The sequence below is a fragment of the Podarcis bocagei genome, assembly GCF_964188305.1.
Source record: "Podarcis bocagei genome assembly, chromosome: 8".
Taxonomy (NCBI): domain Eukaryota; kingdom Metazoa; phylum Chordata; class Lepidosauria; order Squamata; family Lacertidae; genus Podarcis; species Podarcis bocagei.
In genome coordinates this window covers 7597521-7618246 of record NC_138133.1, presented here as the reverse complement: position 1 = coordinate 7618246, position 20726 = coordinate 7597521, and the positions used below count along the sequence as shown (strand labels likewise).

General features: G+C 44.5%; 1 protein-coding gene across 8 annotated transcripts in view; it reads right to left on the bottom strand.

Moving 5' to 3' along the window:
• Nucleotides 1-20726, bottom strand: part of ENOX1 (ecto-NOX disulfide-thiol exchanger 1) — a 294079-nt gene that overhangs the window by 132106 nt on the left and 141247 nt on the right. For 5 of the 8 annotated variants that reach the window (XM_081206412.1, XM_081206405.1, XM_081206409.1 and 2 more), the window contains 2 exons: nt 16334-16419; nt 7005-7096 (listed from right to left, as the gene is read on the bottom strand). The gene's annotated coding sequence lies outside the window, so the exon portion shown is untranslated. The remainder of the gene's footprint in view (nt 1-7004; nt 7097-16333; nt 16420-20726) is intronic. The other 3 variants (XM_081206407.1, XM_081206410.1, XM_081206408.1) reach the window with 1 other exon arrangement.

The following is a 20726-nucleotide window of genomic DNA, read 5'->3' as shown; positions in this document are numbered from 1 at the left end:
CGCCCACTCCCCAAGTACAGTGGTGCCCCGCAAGACGAATGCCTCGCAAGACGGAAAACCCGCTAGACGAAAGGGTTTCCCGTTTTGGAGGTGATTCGCAAAACGAATCTCCTATGGGCTTGCTTCGCAAGACGACAATGTCTTGCGAGTTCCTGCTGGTTTTTTTTCCTCCCCTCCCTTTTCTAAGCCGCTAAGCCGCTTATCAACTGATCCGATCAGCAGATAAGCCGCTAAAAGCCGCTAATAGCGCTAATCTGCTAATCCGTCAATGGGCTTGCTTTGCAAGACGAAAAAACCGCTAGACAAAGAGAATCACAGAACAGATTCTTTTCGTCTTGCGAGGCACCACTGTACAGGGTTCCGGATCTGGTGCTGTTGCTGCTTCCTTCATCTCCCCTTCCCCTTAACTCTGCCCAGAGCTACGGTACTTTGCTTGCTGGAGTCCCAAAACCCAAAGAAGGAGCAAAAGGCTGCAGGGACTCTCCTCCTCCCCATTAGACAATCTCTCTTTTTCTTGTTACAGGTAGGTAGCCGTGTTGGTCTGCCATAGTCAAAATAAAAAAATTCCTTCCAGTAGCACCTTAAAGACCAACTAAGTTAGTTCTTGGTATGAGCTTTCGTGTGCATGCACACTTCTTCAGATACACTGAAAGGATCTGGCAACTTCTGTTTCAGTGTATCTGAAGAAGTGTGCATGCACACGAAAGCTCATACCAAGAACTAACTTAGTTGGTTTTTAAGGTGCTACTGGAAGGAATTTTTTTATTTTCTCTTTTTCTTGTTGACTCCAGGCTGGATAAATGGTGCTTTGCTCTAGGAGAAGTCCAAAAATCCTATACAGTGGTACCTCAGGTTACAGACACTTCAGGTTACAGACTCCGCTAACCCAGAAATAGTACCTCGGGTTAAGAACTTTGCTTCAGGGTGAAAAGAGAAACTGCACACCAGCGGCGTGGCAGCAGCGGGAGGCCCCATTAGCTAAAGTGGTGCTTCAGGTTAAGAACAGTTTCAGGTTAAGAACGGACCTCCAGAATGAATTAAGTTCTTAACCCGAGGTACCACTGTAGAAGAGTACAAAATCTTGTAAACATGGGAAGGTTATTTATTACTTTTGGGGAGGGGCATGTAACACAGAATCAATACGTCCCTTATTTGGGGGGGGTGATTTTTTTGCACATCCCCCCCCCTTGGGTCTGCGCCCCCAGTGGGGGTTGGTTTCGCCAACTACTAGGTATGCCTCTGAGGGCAAGTCCCCCAGCTCCAGGTTCTTACAGAAATTTCACAAGGAACACATCCTTGTATTTTTACTGACCACAATTGATGCAAATGATTTTATCCACAAATGCCTAACTATGGTAAACAACACAGAAATATACATCAGATGGAACAAGCCTCTCTCTGCTAGATTTCAATTCTAGAGTGAGTCTTGTGATAGGAATTTTATGGTCTTAAATATATGGTAATGTTCATAAGCATACCAACCAAGCACGTACATAGATCAGCACAGGAAGACCGACCTGGAACCATTTTGATTCCTAAACTGACCAAATCTTTTCTCCGCAAGGTCAAAGTGGGAAACCTCCCCATTGTCTCTTTCCTCACAAATCCTGTCTTAAGGGCACATTTAAGATATGAATAGGGTGTGAGCCTGTGACCTGGCCCAGGAAATAAGTATTTATCATTACAAAAGACTGGCCAGGCTACCCAAGAAATCCAATCAAGTAACCTGCCAGCCAGGAGATAAACATGGACAAGAGAAAAACAACATTTAAATTTCTGTGATGTAGGTATGATGTATCTGAGGGGTGGTCTTAGGTTACACCCCTTCTGTGATGTATGTATGATGTTTCTGGGGGTGGTCTTGATCTACAAGGTGGCAATTTCAAAAGTCTTTACAAGGCCTTGCACACCATTTTTCTGGGTCCTCCTCCTTTCCTGCATGTGAGGGGAGCACCCAGTTGCAACAGATCAATAAAGATCAAGCTTACTAGCTGCTTTGCTTCTCAATATTCTCTGGTTGGCCTCTGTTATTTTCTCCTACCAATAGGGAACCTATGTAAGGACTCTATATGGGCTCTTGGATACCCCATAAGGGAAAAGGGCAATTTTTGTTTACAACAGTCTCACCAAAACCAGTGGTTCTTACTTCAGCGTGAGCATGCATAGGACTGGCTCTTAACTCTCAGAACTGTATTTGTTTCACTGATAAATCAGGGTTTCAGTGTGTTACCAGGGCCCCAATGCAGTTATTCAGATTATCAGATTATCTGCCTAGAAACCTCATGTCCATCCCTTATCCTTCACTATTTGCAACCCAAAGGCTGACAAAACAGCAACCATTGAAGATCAGCAGGAGGTTTAACACAGCGTACTATTTATCATTGCTTCCAAAAGACTGCTGAGGAAAGGCATTAGCCAGACGCAAATTTGCCTTTGAGAAGAAGTAACCTTATAAATATAGATAAGTTAGATCGAAGAAAGAAGAGTCTTTGGATGGGTTGATGATAAAAAACAGGCTTGGGCCCCCTGGGGTTTAACATTTTATGGGGGGGAAAGTAAGAGGAAGTGAGAGAGAAGGAAATGAAAATGTGTGGGCACTGAGGAAGTCAGCAAGAAGCACTCCGGAGAAAGCTCAGAAATGCACACAAGAAGGAATCTGTCCAAGGAAAGGGAAGGAGCACAGCAGCCCAGCCTGAAAAACGAACAGCAATTCCAATTTTCAGCATATCGAAAGAGATGAGCAGGATGCAACTGCTCCTCAGGCCCTCAATTATCTGAGGCCTGACTACATAATGCAAGAACAAATGCTATTGTATATTTTCTTTAAAAACCTAGAAATTCTGTAAGAATACGGAGACAACACCAAACCCATCCCCATTTTAAATTCCCCCTCTTCTCCGTTTTCACTTGTATAAGACGTTCGGCACCGAACTGAACTCACGCAATATATGCACGCAATTTATTTTTACTGTGTCCATTTGTGTGATCGCTCAAAAAAGATTGTGCAGGATGTAGAAGCTGTAACGCAACAATTACCCCTTGACAAATGACTTTTTTGGAAAGAAACTGGCTAGTTTCTTGGCTAGTACATTTATCCTGCTCTACAAGTGATGGCTACGAACAATAATTTGCCCGAAACAAACTTGAGCAAAGAGCTGGAGGGCAGGGCGATAAAAGGGGTAGATTTTCAATATCAGAGATTTGGAGGGGGAAAATAAAAATTATGCACTACACAAGTACATAATCAAGAAACTTCACCATCATAATATTCAAATCATACACAGTGTTTTGCTCATGTTTTACATGACCCATTTTTTAAAGCAATTGGTGAAGAGAGGCAAAAGCATCTGGGGCAACATTTCTCAACATGGTGCCCTTCATATTTTGTTGGACTCCAGTTCTCATCATCCCTGGTCAACTGGGAGTGGGGACAGGTGGGATTTGAAGTCAAACAACATCTGGAGGACTCTACTCCCCTTGACTAATGAGATTCTACCCAGGAATAATCTACACTGGTCAGTTATAACGTTAAAATGCATTATAAAAATGTGGCACCAGAGGGCACTACAGAGCAGCAATCCATCATCATCAATGGAAAATTGCATTGAGAGCCATATTACGGGGTTTTTAAAAAGTGTTTTTACAGATCAATGTAGATCTAGCCCCAGTCACATTTAGGAAAGAAATGGTTAGTAAAGAGAGAGTGAAGGCAGCTTCCTCAAGTTATGTTTTAAATTAAGCACATGTATGCACAGAAGCGCTGGCTGGCTGGCTTCCTTTTGTTTTTGTTTCATGTAAAGTAGCAAACGAAGACTGGAATCCTGAGCAGAGCACTGGTAGGATTGACATTTCCTTAACTCTTTCCTCCTGGGCTATTTTTCTGCCTTCAACAGAACAAAAAGGCAGGTTCTTAAGCAATTTTCCTTTGAAGAAATGTCCTACAGGCATTAAGCCCTCCTTCTCAGCTTCCTATGGCCCTTTTTAAAAGAGCTTCCTAAAGGGGAGGGGGAGACATCAGCTCTGTATGTGGGTACATGTAATGCATGTAAAGGGACCCCTGACAGTTAAGTCCAGTCGCGGACGACTCTGGGGTTGCGGCGCTCATCTCGCTTTACTGACCGAGGGAGCCGGCATTTGTCCGCAGACTGTTTTTCCGGGTCATGTGGCCAGCATGACTAAGCCACTTCTGGTGAAACCAGAGCAGCACACGGAAACACCATTTACCTTCCCGCCAGAGTGATACCTATTGATCTACTTGCACTTTGACATGCTTTCGAACTGCTAGGTTGGCAGGAGCTGGGACCGAGCAACGGGAGCTCACCCCGTCATGGGGATTTGAACTGCCAACCTTCTGATCGGCAAGCCCTAGGCTCAGTGGTTTAGACTACAGCACTTCCCGTGTCCCACACATGTAACGCATGTTGTTGTTGTTTAGTCGTGTCCAACTCTTCGTGACCCCATGAACCAGAGCACGCCAGGCACTCCTGTCTTCCACTGCCTCCCGCAGTTTGGTCAAACTCATGCTGGTAGCTTCAAGAACACTGTCCAGCCATCTCGTCCTCTGTCGTCCCCTTCTCCTTGTGCCCTCCATCTTTCCCAACATCAGGGTCTTTTCCAGGGAGTCTTCTCTTCTCATGAGGTGGCCAAAGTATTGGAGCCTCAGCTTCAGGATCTGTCCTTCCAGTGAGCACTCAGGGCTGATTTCCTTCAGAATGGAGAGGTTTGATCTTCTTGCAGTCCATGGGACTCTCAAGAGTCTCCTCCAGCACCAAATTCAATTCTTTGGCAATCAGCCTTCTTTATGGTCCAGCTCTCACTTCTATGCATCACTACTGGGAAAACCATAGCTTTAACTATATGGACCTTTATGTAACACATAGTTAGCTTTAAAGACCTGTAAATGGCTGAGCGTCATTTTCAGTCTCACAATTCCATTACAGTAACCTTGCATCTTTAGCTGTGTAGCACATTAAGGCAGGAATCCTATACACAAGAAGCTGGCGTAAAGCAAGCCAGCATAAATAAAGCCAGCATATCCAAATTCCATTCAAGAGCGGGGCGACGGCTGGCTGAGTCAGTTTAGTAATTTCGTTGTCCCCGAGAGGGGGCAATGACAATAAAGATATTATTATGATGATGATGATGATGATGATGATGATGATGATGATGATGCCTGGCAGAGGGCAAAAGCAAGCCTTTAAAATGGTACTCAAGGAACACCACCCTTTTGGCTAGCTTAATTTTGGCTGTGGTCCCAGTTCATGTGACTCAAGTGAACAGGCTTGGGATCCCAGCTGGGATGGGATGGGGCGACACCCAGAATAACTCTGGATGATCCAGTAAGGAAGGAGTTAAGCTGGCAGAGCCCGGAAGCTCAGCTGCAGAACTTCTGCATCCTAACCCCACTAATCCCAGTGCATCCTAATACAGTGGTACCTCTGGTTGCGAATGGGACCCTGCGCGTGCGCGGGTCGCGATTCACCGCTTCTGCACATGCACGTGACATCATTCTGAGCGTCTGCGCATGCGCGAGCGGCGAAACCCAGAAGTAACCCGTTCCGTTACTTCCGGGTCGCCGCGGGACGCAACCTGAAAAGACGTAACCTGAACCAAACGTAATAAGAGGTATGACTGCACAGTGGTACCTCTGGATACGAACGGGATCCGTTCCGGAGCCCCGTTCGCATCCTGAAGTAAACGTAAGACGCGACCATGCGTCTGTGCATGGGTGGGTCGCGTTTTGCCACTTCCGCGCATGCGCGTGACGTCATTTTGAGCGTCTGTGCATGCGCGAGCGGCGAAACCCAGAAGTAACGCACAACCCGAAAATACTTAACTTGAAGCTACTTCAACCCGAGGTATGACTGTACAGTGGTGCCCCACAAGACGTATGCCTTGCAAGACGGAAAACTCGCTAGACGAAAGAGTTTTCCGTTTTGGAGGTGCTTCGCAAAACGAATTTCCTATGGGCTTGCTTCGCAAGACGTAAATGTCTTGCGAGTTCCTGCGGGGTTTTTTTCCTTCCCCGCCCCCCTTTTTCTAAGCCGCTAAGCCGCTTATCAGCTGATCCAATAAGCCGATAAGCCGCTAATCCGCTAATCCGTCAATGGGCTTGCTTCGCAAGACGAAAAAACCGCTAGACGAAGAGAATCACAGAACGGATTCTTTTCGTCTTGCGAGGCACCACTGTATAGGATTCTTCCTGAGGTCATATTAAGAGAGACCACCACATTAATAAATATGCTGTTAAACGTTTGCAACAACTTTGCAAAGAAAAAACTTTACGATTCTATGATTCTATGTGAAACTGTTTAAGTGGGACAGAATCAGGAATTCTCAGTATCTCATGGCCCATTCACATATAAATTTTTAGGCAGTCTCACTGAAACAATTGCGTTTACTCTCAATAAAATGTTCACAGGAATTCAGTGTTGGGTTTTTTGGGGGGAGAACCAGTTTCAAGTATTTATGTTTGTAAAGATGCATTTCAAACTATGTCTGTCAACATATCCTAGGAGAGGAGCATGGGTGTTCAGCCACATTTCATATATTGTAACTTGAATAAATTTTGCAAAGTTAATAAATGTTTACAAAAATATAGGACTTCTCATACCACCCAATCTCATTAATAAACCAAGACTACAAGATATTCACATCAATCTTGGCTAACCGCCTAAAAAAAATTCCTACACAAATTAATAGCCCCAGACCAGACTGGTTTCGTCCCTGGTTGCAATATAACAAATCCACATCAGGAAACTAAAAATATAGGACTTTGCATGCATTCCACTGATTTGCATGTTTACTTTTTGAAGCAAAAAATTTTCTTTTCCAAAATAATTCTTCATGCAGAAATTTCGTTGGGACATTAATATATACCACCTACAGGTAACCTAAGGCAATCAGATTAAGTGTACACCATAAATGAAATGTGAAAAGCGCAAAAAGAACATTTAATGCACTGTCAAGATACAATTGCGACTGTTATTTACTTAAATTCCTACCTTTTCCCAAGTTTTTTTCATCAATTCCAGTTCAGGAGTTCCATGAAAAAGGGCTGCTTTATTACAGCTTCTCTGTTTCTGTGCAGATGATCCTGAAACAATAACAGAGAATGAGCTGATAGGCTTGAGGATGTGGACAAGGTGCTTGGATCAGTCAGCGCTCTGAACCCTTGCCCCTTTGTCTGATAAAAGCTAGCAAGGAGGGGACAGCTAACTGGGCCAGGGAGGTGACTGATGCCTCCCTGCAAGAGGGATGGTCTCTGCTTGCTTGAAGGAGGCAGGGATAAGACCACTTCTTAAGAAACACTCCCTAGATTTGGAAAATCTAAGTACTGGTAACTACCGGCCAGTTGCTGATCTCTCCTTCTTGGGCAAGATTCTTGAACAGGTAGTGGTGGACCAGATCCAGATACTCCTTCTTTGGATGCTTCTCTCATTAGAGGTCTGGAGGATGTCAGCACAAGAATGGGCCTTTTCTGTGGTGGCCCCCTGTTGGTGCAACGCTTTTCCTGACACCTTCATTACGTTTCTCTTCAAGCAGCCATTTGGATGTTTAACGTTTTAAAAGGTAAAGGGACCCCTGACCATTAGGTCTAGTCGTGGCCGACTCTGGGGTTGCGGCACTCATCTCGCGTTATTGGCCGAGGGAGCTGGCATACAGCTTCCGGGTCATGTGGCCAGCATGACTAAGCCACTTCTGGCAAACCAGAGCAGCGCACGGAAACGCCATTTACCTTCCCGCTGGAGCAGTATCTATTTATCTACTTGCCCGTTGACGTGCTTTTGAACTGCTAGGTTGGCAGGAGCTGGGACCGAGCAACGGGAGCTCACCCCGTCGCGCAGATTCGAACCGTGACCTTCTGATCGGCAAGTCCTAGGCTCTGTGGTTTAACCCACAGCGCCACCCGCAGCCCAATTAACGTTTTACAGCCTTTTAATTGTGTTAGTGGGATGGAGAATATCATATCTTATATCTTATATCTTATATCTTATATCTTATATCTTTTTTAAAAAAATATTTATTAAAAGTTTTAAACAGTATATCACCAAACACATAAAACACCATCACCAACATAGAGCAAAAGAAAAGAAAAGAAAGAAGCAATAGATTAACATACAAAAAATAAAAATACATCATAATTAATTTTCAAAATAAACCATATTTCCATAACCTTCTTTTGGGACTTCCTCACATCTCCCTTATCTGCGTTCCCAGTTATAAAGTTGAGTCAGCAATGCTTCACCTTCTTTCAACTCCTACTTTATGATTTTCAAATGTTATGTCTCCAATTTTATTTTCTATTTTCACATACTTGAATATTTAAATTTGACATAATATTAGATAAAATTTCATCCTTGTTCTTAAAAGTCACTTATTGTCCTCCTTCTTTCAACTAAATTACTGGTGCCAGGTTATCTTCTATCCTGCATCATCTTAGCATTCATACAATTTACAATGTTTTTGCAAATAGTCCTTAAACTTTTTCCAATCCTCTTCCTCCGTCTCTTCTCCCAGGTCCCGGATTTTGCCAGTCATTTCTGCCAATTCCATATAGTCTATCAGTTGCATCTGCTTATATCTTATATCTTATATCTTATATCTTATCTTATCATCTTATCTGGCACAGTTGTGATGCCCTTGAGTATATTTCTGTTACAGTGGTACCTCTGGATGTGAACGGGGTCCCTTCTGGAGCCCCGTTCGCATCCTGAGCAGAACGCAACTGGCGTCTGCGGGTCACAATTCACCGCTTCTGCACATGCGCGTGACGTCATTTTGAGCATCTGTGCATGCATGGGCTGCGAAACCCAGAAGTAACCCGTTCCGTTACTTTCGGGTTGCTGCGGCACGCAACCTGAAAACGCTCAGCCTGAAGCATCTTTAACCCGAGGTATGACTGAGGGACGCGGGTGGCGCTGTGGGTAAAACCTCAGCGCCTAGGGCTTGCCGATCGCATGGTCGGCGGTTCGAATCCTCGCGGTGGGGTGAGCTCCCGTCTTTTGGTCCCAGCTCCTGCCCATCTAGCAGTTCGAAAGCACCCCCAGGTGCAAGTAGATAAATAGGTACCGCTTTATAGCGGGAAGGTAATGGCGTTTCCGTGCGCTGCGCTGGTGCTGGCTCGCCAGAGCAGCTTCGTCACGCTGGCCACATGACCCGGAAGTGTCTCCAGACAGCGCTGGCCCCCGGCCTCTTAAGTGAGATGGGCGCACAACCCTAGAGTCGGACACGACTGGCCCGTATGGGCAGGGGTACCTTTACCTTTTATGGCTATATTAAAGATGGTGTCTCACTATACTGCTGCCATCAATGCTGGAAGGAAGACTGCTCCCTGCTGCAAGTCCTGTTTCCACCTGGCCTAAGGGGCAAGGCCCAGACTCACCTTGAACAGCTAAAAGAGGCTCCTGGGACATTGCTGGAACAACTCTTGGGTTGAGGCAACTGGCTAAAATGTTCTAAATGGTTTTAATTTTGGTTCCTCTGTTTTGTTTTTGTTGGGTTGGGGTTGGTTAACTATTTAGTTGGGGTTGGCAGTTGTTTTAATTTGGGTATAACTGTAAACTGTTTATTATTATTTGATTTATTGGTTTATTTATAGTCTATATAAGATATTCTGTTTTTTAATGTTTGATTTTTTTATTATGTTTTTATATATGCTGTACGCCACCCATAGTGGCTGGAGAAACCCAACCAGATGGGCGGGATATAAATAATAAAATTATTATTATTGCTACTACTACTGCTACATGTGACAAGAGAGGAGATGGATTAAATGTTATTCAAATGTATTCCCCTGCTAATGTGCAATCTCAGTTTATAAAGCGTGAATTCAATATTATTTGTTATTTCAATGATACCTTATCAACTTCTGAAGAGCAGTAGAGCCAGCTAGAGGGAAGAAACAATGTTCTCTAATCTATCCAATCCTTTCTGGAGATTAAAATATATCACATCTATTTAATCCTTTCAAGAGAGTGCCCCATTTGTCTTTCAGTTACTATGGGAAGAATGAGTCTATGTTAATCAACAATCATCTGATAGAAAGTTGGATTAATGAATTCCTTAACTATAATTTCTTCAGTTTAAACTATAAAACACAAAGAGGGTTCAGTTTTTTGTGTTAACTACCTTGGGATAACACTCTTTTCTTTTAAGATTCTGCTATCAAACATTGTTGACCTTTCTGTAGATCAGTGTTTTTTTAAGAACACATTAAAAGCTGATAAAATATAGCTATTTTTCACAATAGCTTACTTTTCATAAACCCTGAATTTGAAGCAATAGGGGGAAATGACATCCTACAAACTGCTTCAATGCTTTATCCACAGATTCAAACCTGAAGTATTTACCCAAAGATTGTAAAAGCTAACTGAGGTAAATTCTCAAAATTCCAAAGCTAGAAATAAGTTGAAAAAATAGTTTATCTTTGAGGAGGCAACTCCTGGAGATAAAAGCCAATAAAACAATATTTCAGAGCACAAGGGGGCACTAAGTACTGGGGGCAATAACGTCAATGATGTACTGGAAACTGAGGTCTTGCTAAATGAACCTACTAATGGGCAGGAAAAAACAAAAAGGAAACAGCTTGAAGGAATGACACATTGTTTCAGTTGTCTCTATACTAATGCACAGAGCATGGGAAGTAAGCAAGACAAACTTGATCTCTTGAACACAGGATGGCAAATATGATCTAGTAGGCATTACAAACCTGGTGGGATAAGGCTGGAAGGTAGTAACTGAGCGGTATACAGTGGTGCCCCGCAAGACGAATGCCTCGCAAGACGGACAAACCGCTAGACGAAAGGGTTTTCCGTTTTTGAGCTGCTTCGCAAGACGATTTTCCCTATGGGCTTGCTTTGCAAGACGAAAATGTCTTGCGAGTGTTCCGATTCCCCCCCCCCTTTTTTCCCTTTTTCTAAGCCGCTAAGCCGCTAATAGCCTTTTAGCCGCTAATCCGCTAAGCCTTTAATAGCCGCTAAGCCTTTAATAGCCGCTAAGCCTTTAATAGCGCTAATCCGCTAAGCTGCTAATAGGGTTGCTTCGCAAGACGAAAAAACCGCTAGACGAAGAGACTTGCGGAACGGATTAATTTCATCTTGCGAGGCACCACTGTAATCTATTCAGAAGGCATAGGCCAAAAAGGAAGGATGTGTACAGATATGTAGAGATCCATGGTTTGCAGCATAGAACACAGAGCACTGGGGTAAAAATTGTGAGGGAGGGAAACAACAGTGACTTCATTATGGGAGTATGACTGCCTTCCTTGAGCAGATTACCAAACATTCAAAAAGGAGATACAGTAGTCATGGGGGACTTCACTTCAACTACCATGATATCTATTGGATCTCAAACTCCGGCAAGATTGGGAAGCCTAACAAATTCCTCAACTGCCATTCTGACAATTTCATTCCCAGAAAGTGAAAGAAACGACGAGTGGATTGATTCTCTTGGATCTGATGCTCACCAATGGGAAAGAACTGATCGGTGAGGTGGAAGTAGTGGGAACCTTGGCAGAAAGTGATAATGTCCTCTTGAGATTCGTTCTACAATGGAAAGGGCAAGTTGAGTGTACTCAGATGTGCACTCTGGACTTTAAGAAGGCTGATTTCAAAAAGCTTAAAGAACTACTGAGTGAGATCCCATGGTCATATATATATATATATATAGAGAGAGAGAGAGAGAGAGAGAGAGAGATATGGGGGGGTGGATCAGGGCCAGCCCAGGATGTTTTGCCACTAGGGGCAAGACAGAAAATGTCCCCCATCACCACCACATCCTTCTCTGCTATGTGCCACCAACATGCCTGCTTCCTAGGATCACAGGCAACTGTGGGCGGACACATGACAGCAGGTAGGTGGGTGCACAGCAGGCATGTGGCAGAGTAGGAGGCCGATAGGTGCAGGAAATGAGAAAAAGGAATGAGATTTCTCTGGCATGACTTGTTTTTGAGAAACCCATGCTGGGTCTCAGTACAGTGGTACCTCGGGTTACATACGCTTCAGGTTACATACGCTTCAGGTTACAGACTCTGCTAACCCCGAAATAGTACCTCGGGTTAAGAACTTTGCTTCAGGATGAGAACAGAAATTGCGCGGCGGTGGCGCAGCGGCAGTAGGAGGCCCCATTAGCTAAAGTGGTGCTTCAGGTTAAGAACAGTTTCAGGTTAAGAACGGACTTCTGGAACGAATTAAGTACGTAACCTGAGGTACCAGTGTAATCACAGCATCTTTTTCCAAGTGCTCACAGACCACCTGTTGAATTATCTGTTCTATGAGCTTTTCTGGTATCGATCTCAAGCTCACAGGTCGGTAGATACCGGAGTCTTCATTTCTTCCTTTTTGAAGATGGGAACAACATTTGCCAGTCTCCAATGTATAGAGACCTCACCTGTTCTCCAAGAATTCTCAAAGATTATAGACAGAGGCTCTGAGATTACATCCGCAAGCTCCTTTAGTACCCTTGGAGGTTTGAATTCATTCAAAGTAGGTGGGTGTTCCCTTACTGCTTCTTTTCTTATCTTGGGCTGCAGGTCCCTCCTTGCATTGTTTTTTCTGTTTTCACCACATTGGGCACTGTTTTTCTTTTGTGATATCCTTTGTGATTTCTCCTTTCTTCCATTTCTCATATATTCCCTTCTTAAATCTCAACTTATCTATAAGCTCCTTATGCAGCCACACCAGTTTCTTTAGATGCCTCCCACATTCCTTTCTTGTTTGAATTGCCCACATTTGGGCTTGCATTCGTTTAAACTCTTCATTAGTGCTGGCACTGAACAATAACAGCATTTCCCCATCAGCAGTTGAGTTGTGTTCTCTAAACTACTTTGAGGTTTCCTGCAACCAAGCGGTATATATATATATATATATTATGACTTAAACAATGTATATGGCAGATTCATATGGAACCTTTGCATGTTCAGACCCAGAAACCTCCCCCTAAATAAATTCACATTTGACTCAAATTTTAGTTTGGTTTTTGGCAGAATTTAGGCCACAACTTTATTGATTACAGCAAGTGAGTGGTTGCATAGGCTCTGGTTCGACTAGCTCCCTGCACCTTCGCAGGTAGCGCTGACCCAGGGCACCAGCATAGGTCAGCCAAGGGTGAACACCTGGATAAGCGGAAAGCCGGGAACAGGCTAACTCTGCCACCCAAATGTCCCCCTGGACTCAGGCATGGGCACAAGCCCCTCTCAGGGGTTGACCAAACCATCGAGTCCCTGGATTCCTTTAATGGAATACCCTTCACATAGGGATGGCGAGGGTGTTCTCCCATCCCTATCACCTGAACTATCGCCTATCCACAACCTTACAAGTTGGGACAATTTGCTACGCGGCAGGCGAAACCCAAATGGCACCAGCCAATCAGCCAAGTGGGGAAAATTCCTGCCGTGCCCCTGTCCCAATGACAGACGACACACGATGGCATAGCAAGATCAAGCACAAAGCCCTAAAAGCAGGGAGAGGTGGGTGGGTGTTCCGAATGCACGCGCCAAAAGAGAAAGCTCTGGGTCACGTGCATGGGTATAAATAGGTCCCTTGAACGTCCCATTGGCCAGACTGCACCCAGCTTCGAGGGACCTACCAATCGGGTGTTGTGGCTGACAAATTGTACCCACCCACAACACAGGGCGTTGGTTTCCAGGTCTCACCGCAATACATGCCCTCTTTAAGGGAGGACCCGATTTATGGTTGGGCGTGGTCCTTGGGCAACATTTACAGAAAGTGTGTGCTGCATATCTCTTGTCGCTGGCCATGTCTGTGGAGGATGGCAGAATTCTTCCTTGCAATGGTCTCAGTTCTGCAACCCACATACATCTGTGACATCTGGAACTGGAGGAGCTGTCAGCCAGCAAATGAAAAGAGCTGGCTCTGTCAAAGGGCTTAAAATGCAACATCAGTTGCAAAGAGACAAAGATGCCTGGAAGTGGCAAATGCCAATCCTAACATAAAAGCAGAGACATCACCTTGCCAACAAAGGTCTGTATAGTTAAAGCCATGGTTTTCCCAGTAGTGATGTATGGAAGTGAGAGCTGGATCATAAAGAAGGCTGATCGCCAAAGAATTGATGCTTTTGAATTATGGTGCTGGAGGAGGCTCTTGAGAGTCCCATGGACTGCAAGAAGATCAAACCTCTCCATTCTGAAGGAAATCAGCCCTGAGTGCTCACTGGAAGGACAGATCCTGAAGCTGAGGCTCCAATACTTTGGCCACCTCTTGAGAAGAGAAGACTCCCTGGAAAAGACCCTGATGTTGGGAAAGATGGAGGGCACAAGGAGAAGGGGACGACAGAGGACGAGATGGTTGGACAGTGTTCTCGAAGCTACCAACATGAGTCTGACCAAACTGCGTGAGGCAGTGGAAGACAGGAGTGCTTGGCGTGCTCTGGTCCATGGGGTCACGAAGAGTCGGACACGACTAAACGACTAAACAACAAACAACAACAACATAAAAGTGGTGTGGATTTGAGATGGATTTCTTGATGAAAGGAAAGCAAATTATACACAAAGGTGTGTTTATGTGTCAGTGAATGAAAACAAGGAGTGAGCTAATATTTTAAGAACAGACATCGAAAACAAGGGGAGGATGAATGGTTTGAACAACGGAAATCTACTTTTTTTTGGTATGAAATTGTGAGAGATAATCTCATCTGTCCTGTAAGGGCAGTAATGCAATGTGTTGGCTTTAAGAATAATGCTGGTATATAGGAGAGGTTTTAGAAAAAAGCTAGGGAGAAACTGACAAGTAAAGATGAGGAAAATATCAAGGAGCAACCCAGACCTTTTAAATCCACGAGATTTGTTTTATTCCACTTACAGTTTGGTGACAGTACGGAGAGAACTATGAGGCTATGCTTTCAGGATCACTGTTCTGGCAGGTTATTTTCATTTGTATAGTATGTCTCTTGCTCACACAGCACTATGTTCTGAACAGCATTATTTTAAACATTGCTACCAACAGGCTGTGGAAGTAACACAGGCCTGCTTTTTACGTTCAGGCTATTTTAGTAAAAGGCAGATGACACAACCTTGATGGCAGAAAGTGAGGAGGAATTAAAGAACCTTTTATTGAGGGTGAAAGAGGAGAGCGCAAAATATGGTCTGAAACTCAACATCAAAAAAACGAAGATCATGGCCACTGGTCCCATCACCTCCAGGCAAATAGAGGGGGAAGAAATGGAGGAAGTGAGAGATTTTACTTTCTTGGGCTCCATGATCACTGCAGATGGTGACAGCAGTCACGAAATTAAAAGACGCCTTTTCCTTGGGAGAAAGGCGATGGCAAACCTAGACAGCATCTTATAAAGTAGAGACATCACCTTGCCAACAAAGGTCCGTACAGTAAAAGCTGTGGTTTTCCCAGTAGAGATGTATGGAAGTGAGAGCTGGACCATAAAGAAGGCTGATCGCCAAAGAATTGATGCTTTTGAATTATGGTGCTGAAGGAGTCCCATGGACTGCAAGATGATCAAACGTATCCATTCTGAAAGAAATCAGCCCTGAGTGCTCACTGGAAGGACAGATCCTGAATCTGAGGCTCCAATACTTTGGCCTCCTCATGAGAAGAGAAGACTCCCTGGAAAAGACCCTGATGATGGGAAAGATGGAGGGCACAAGGAGAAGGGGACGGCAGAGGACGAGATGGTTGGACAGTGTTCTCGAAGCTACCAACATGAGTTTGACCAAACTGCGTGAGGCAATGGAAGACAGGAGTTCCTGGCGTGCTCTGGTCCAGGGGGTCACAAAGAGTCGGACACGACTAAACGACTAAACAACAACACCTTACCAGCTCCCTCACTGCATCATTTATTTTGTTATCACCGGGTTGGGCATTGCTTTCCTTTTGGGTGAAGACAGAGGCAAAGGAGGTGTTGAGCGGTTCTGCCTTCTCTCTGTTACCCAATAAAATTAAGCTGTCTTCTCCACTTGCCTACTCTTCCTCTTACTTCAGACATGGCCGAAGAAACCTTTATTATTATTATTGACTTCTCTTGCAAGCCTGAGCTCATTCTGAGCTTTAGCTAGCCTGACATCCCCCCTGCAACTGTTGGCTACTTGTGTATACTCCTCCTTTGTGATTTCCCCTTTCTTCCATTTCTTATACATGCCCTTATTAAATCTCAGCTCATCTGTAAGCTCCTTATGCAGCCACACCGGTTAACACTGCAGACCCGAGCTAGGTTTCTTACGCTTCATAAATTCCACATTTCCCTCCTTTCCTCCCTACACACAACCTGCTTTGAAGGAATTCCTCTTGTTCTTTATTACTCTCTTCCCTTGCCTGCAGGGGCTCTTCCATGGAATGTTCCAGAAACATTACACGGTACCTACCTACTCAGATTTCTTCCTTTTGGCCGTGAAAACTTCTGGGCATTCTTTTGGGATGAGTGCAGTCTTTGGATTTGCAATTGCAGCATCTATGGGAAAAGAAAAAGATACAAATGTTAGGTTTGTTGGAAAAATCCTAAATCCTTCTCTTTAAAGCAGGCATAGGCAAACTCGGCCCTCCAGATGTTTTGGAACTACAACTTCCATCATCCCTGAACACTGGTCCTGTTAGCTAGGGATCATGGGAGTTGTAGTCCCAAAACATCTGGAGGGCTGAGTTTGCCTACGCCTGATTTAAAGCCATCCTTGATATGGGTTGTAGAATGATAACTATACAGAGGCAAAGAAAACATTCTACAATAAGCATTTAAAGAGCTAACTGTGAAAGAAATATCTCAGTTTCCTGCTGAGTTGAAGAGGAAAATCTAAGGAGATTTGTCATGAATAGCTGCTTTCCAGTGTCGTCCTGTGTGGGTGGTTGCTCTACCCACCCCAAAATAAGGAATAAAATGGGTGAATGCTGAAGAGGTTTCAAAAGATGGGTTCATCTACTTCCTCTGTCTCCCCCCAAAAGGGTGCCAGGCTTCTGCTGTGCTTCACCCTATTATTATCGTCACTTTTACTGATGTAGAACAGAATGTCCCCATTTTCATCTGAGGAATGTCGGAGGTTATGGATAACGTCACCAGACATTGCCACGGTTCAATAAACCAAGAGGGTTAAATGGAAAAGTGGAAAAGGTAAATCTAAAAGTAATTCATCGAGTGGCTTCTTAGCGGCGGCCGAGTGAAGAGTGAGTACAACTGCAATCGTGTTCAAAATGGACCTTTTAAAACCTGTGCTGCCTTCCGCCTCTCTTTATCTAAGGGCTGCCTAGTTTCTCTTTATTCCTGTTCTCCACTTAGCAAAGTTGAATCGCCTAAGGACAGAGGCTAGTAAAAGCTAGCTGCAGTAAATGTGCATGGAAGATCAGTCATGAAACCTGCAAGCATCTCATCTGAATGCCTACAAGCTCTTCCCAAAATCCAAGTTACCAGAGACAGACAGAGATGGCTTACTAAACCCAACTATCGTTAGCAGCCTTTTCCTCCCCTCCCCCAGCCATTTTTCTTAAACATTTAGTCTGGGTATTGGGGAACTCGAACACTTGTATGGTTGGCCTAATAAGGATATTGCCCTAATATGGATTTTTTTTTTCCTTTAGAGCTACTTAAACTCTTTTTCTTTGCTTTATGAATACTAGCTGAGCCCTCAAACAAATTAAGGCCCGGGGGCAGAGAGGGAGAGGGGAGGCTCAATAATGCGAGTGAAACTGAGGCTGAAATTAACATTCTGTACATGCAATCGGGGGTTGCTTCTTTGCTTTTTGCAAGGAAGAGGACAGCCTTCAAGGAAATAACAGAACCTTGCGACCTTAAAACACGTCTTGTATTCTGGCTAATAAAAGACTGTTATATAAACACTCCCAGCCTCTGCCTTGAATATCTTGTGCTGCATTGTACATTAACAGTACTTAATGAATTCATATAATGGGCTTTTGAGACTGTTAGCATCTGATCAGTACAACTGCTGCAAGAATCTACTTAAGCCAATTTTATAGCCACAGAATTGTAGTGTTGGAAGGGATCTCGAGGGTCATTTAGCCCAACCCCCTGCAATGCAGGAATCTCAACTGAAGCATCCCTGACAGGTGGCCATCTAACCTCTGCTTAAAAACCTCCAAGGAAGGAGAGTTCACCACCTCCCAAGAGAGACTGTTCCACTGTTTAACAGCTCTCATTGTCAGAAAGTACATCCTGGTGTTTTGTCAGAATCTCTTTTCTTGTATGTTGGATCCATTTGTTTGGGTCCTACCATCCAGAGCAGGAGAAGACAAGCTTGCTCCATCATCCATGAGACACCCCTTTAGTTATCTGAAGATGGCTACCCTATCTACTCTCAGTCTCTTCTTCTCCAGGGTAAACATATGCAGCTCCCTCAACTGTTCCTGATGAGGCTTAGATTCCAGACCCTTGATCATCTTGGTTGCCCTCCTCTCTTCCAGCTTGTCAATATCCTTCTTAAATTGAGGCGTCCAGAACTGAACACAGTACTCCAGGTGTGGTCTGACCAAGACAGAATAGAGCGGTACCATTCCTTCCCTTGATTTGGACACTACACTTCTGTTGATGTAGCCTGTTGATGATGCTTTTTTGCTAATGCTTTTCCGATCAGAAGGCATAAATCTGCTCTAAGGTGGAGAGTGGGCAGCCAACAATGCTCTCTGCTGCCTTAACAACCCTGCACAACCCCATCCTGTCCTGGGTAGTACAGCTTCCGTACCACACACATAAGCTATAAGCTTATGACTGCTGATTTGACTTTTACTCTGTAACATCGACAGCTGATATACTGTAATTAGCATTGCTAGGGTTTCCTTCTACATTAGGGTGAAATAAGGCAGGTCACCAGTTAAATAATTTAAGTGTTTGTGAATAATTTTAAGTGGGGAATTTCCAAGGCAAATAAGCGCTAAACAGAACGCTACCCTTTCTCGACAGTTTTCTGAAGTGCATGTTGTCTGAAGTGCATGTTGACAGAAATAGTTGCATAGCTTTGACTTCATTAATCATTTCAAAACGTTGCATAGTTCACAGGCACTTTAATTTTCCAATTATTGTACCTGTGGCTCAGCACAGATAAAAGATTACTTACACAATTTGCTCTGTGGGCAGCTTAATGCTCTTGTCACCTTACACTGAGCTTTAAGTGTGCACAACGCAACAGAATGTCAGATGTTTTCCAAAGATTTTAAGGTCACGTTCGGGAACTTTTAGCAGCTCTCAATGCACAACTGATAGGTTTCCAAGAGATGGATGAATGAGCAAGGCAAGCTGCCTGAATCCTGCCACGCATGTAATTTTCCTGTCAGGAAGGCCTGAGTGAATCATAGAATCATAGAATCATAGAGTTGGAAGAGACCACAAGGGCCATCGAGTCCAACCCCCTGCCAAGCAGGAAACACCATCAGAGCACTCCTGATGAGTGATGCTATGTCTCGTTCTTTCTCACAAAAAGATGCTCTAACTAAGCAAAGAGATGCTATTGCTGCCTCCATCAGCATCTGTGGCGATCACTCTGCTAATCGTCACAACTTGTAAGGTTGCGGTTAGGCATTGGTTAAAAATTGGTTGGTGGAGGGGTAGGGGTTGGCTGTGCCTGCCCCTCCAATGCTGCTGCTGCAAGGGAATTCCGTTAAAGGAATCCAGGGGTTTGCCATTCTTTCATTCGTATCCCAGCAAGGGGCTAGGGCCGTGCAAGCCCTTGGGAGCACACAGGGAGGGCTGACGGTATAGTGCCCAGCCCCATTCTCTCCCCAATACAGTGGTGCCCCGCAAGACAAATGCCTCGCAAGATGGAAAACTCGCTAGACGAAAGAGTTTTCCGTTTTGGAGGTGCTTCGCAAAACGAATCTCCTATGGGCTTGCTTCGCAAGACGAAAATGTCTTGCGAGTTCCTGCGGGTTTTTCCCCTCCCCCCTTTTTCTAAGCCGCTAAGCCGCTTATCAGCTGATCCGATAAGCCGATAAGCCGCTAAAAGCCGCTAAAAGCCGCTAAAAGTCGCTAATAGCGCTAACCTGCTAATCCATCAATGGGCTTGCTTCGCAAGACGAAAAAACCGCTAGACGAAGAGAATCACAGAACGGATTCTTTTCGTCTTGCGAGGCACCACTGTATTGTTTTCCCTTACTGCTTTCACTGGAATCTGGAAGTCAGTTCTGTCCCTCGGCGGGGACAGATAGTCGGAACCAATGCCTAAGCAACCACTCACATTATGTATTTCAATAAAGTTGTGGCCAAAACTATGCCAAAAACCTTAAACAAAAATTCTGTGTGAATTGTGATTTATTTAGGGGGGTGGCTTGGGGACCTCGACACGCAATTCAATTATTCTTTAACAGTCCGTAATGCAGGCAAGGCTTGTGTGCACCCAGCACACACCCAACCACCAATACACAAACTGTTTTCGGCCCTGGAAGGGGGCAGAATGGGGCAGGCTTATACCAGCCCCACCGACATGCGCAGTGTGTCAGAATGCAACTCCCACGCAAACTAGGAGTTGCTTGTAGTCACGATGGCCTAAATCTATAAATCCTTATCTTTTGGAGTAGCATATTTATATCTGTGAAGCTTGTCCACAGCAGACACAATAAGCTAATTACCCTGTGGCACATAGAACACAAAAGGTCCCGTGTTCCCTCTCTGGCATCTCTTGTTAAAAGAAGAAATCATAGCCAAGGCCGTCTGGAGGGCTGCAGTGCTTGGCCAAATGCACAATGCTGGGAGTGATAAACCAATTCAGATGGCAGCAGCTTCACATGGCAGCAGCCCCTTTCGCTTGCCATGGCTTGGATTTG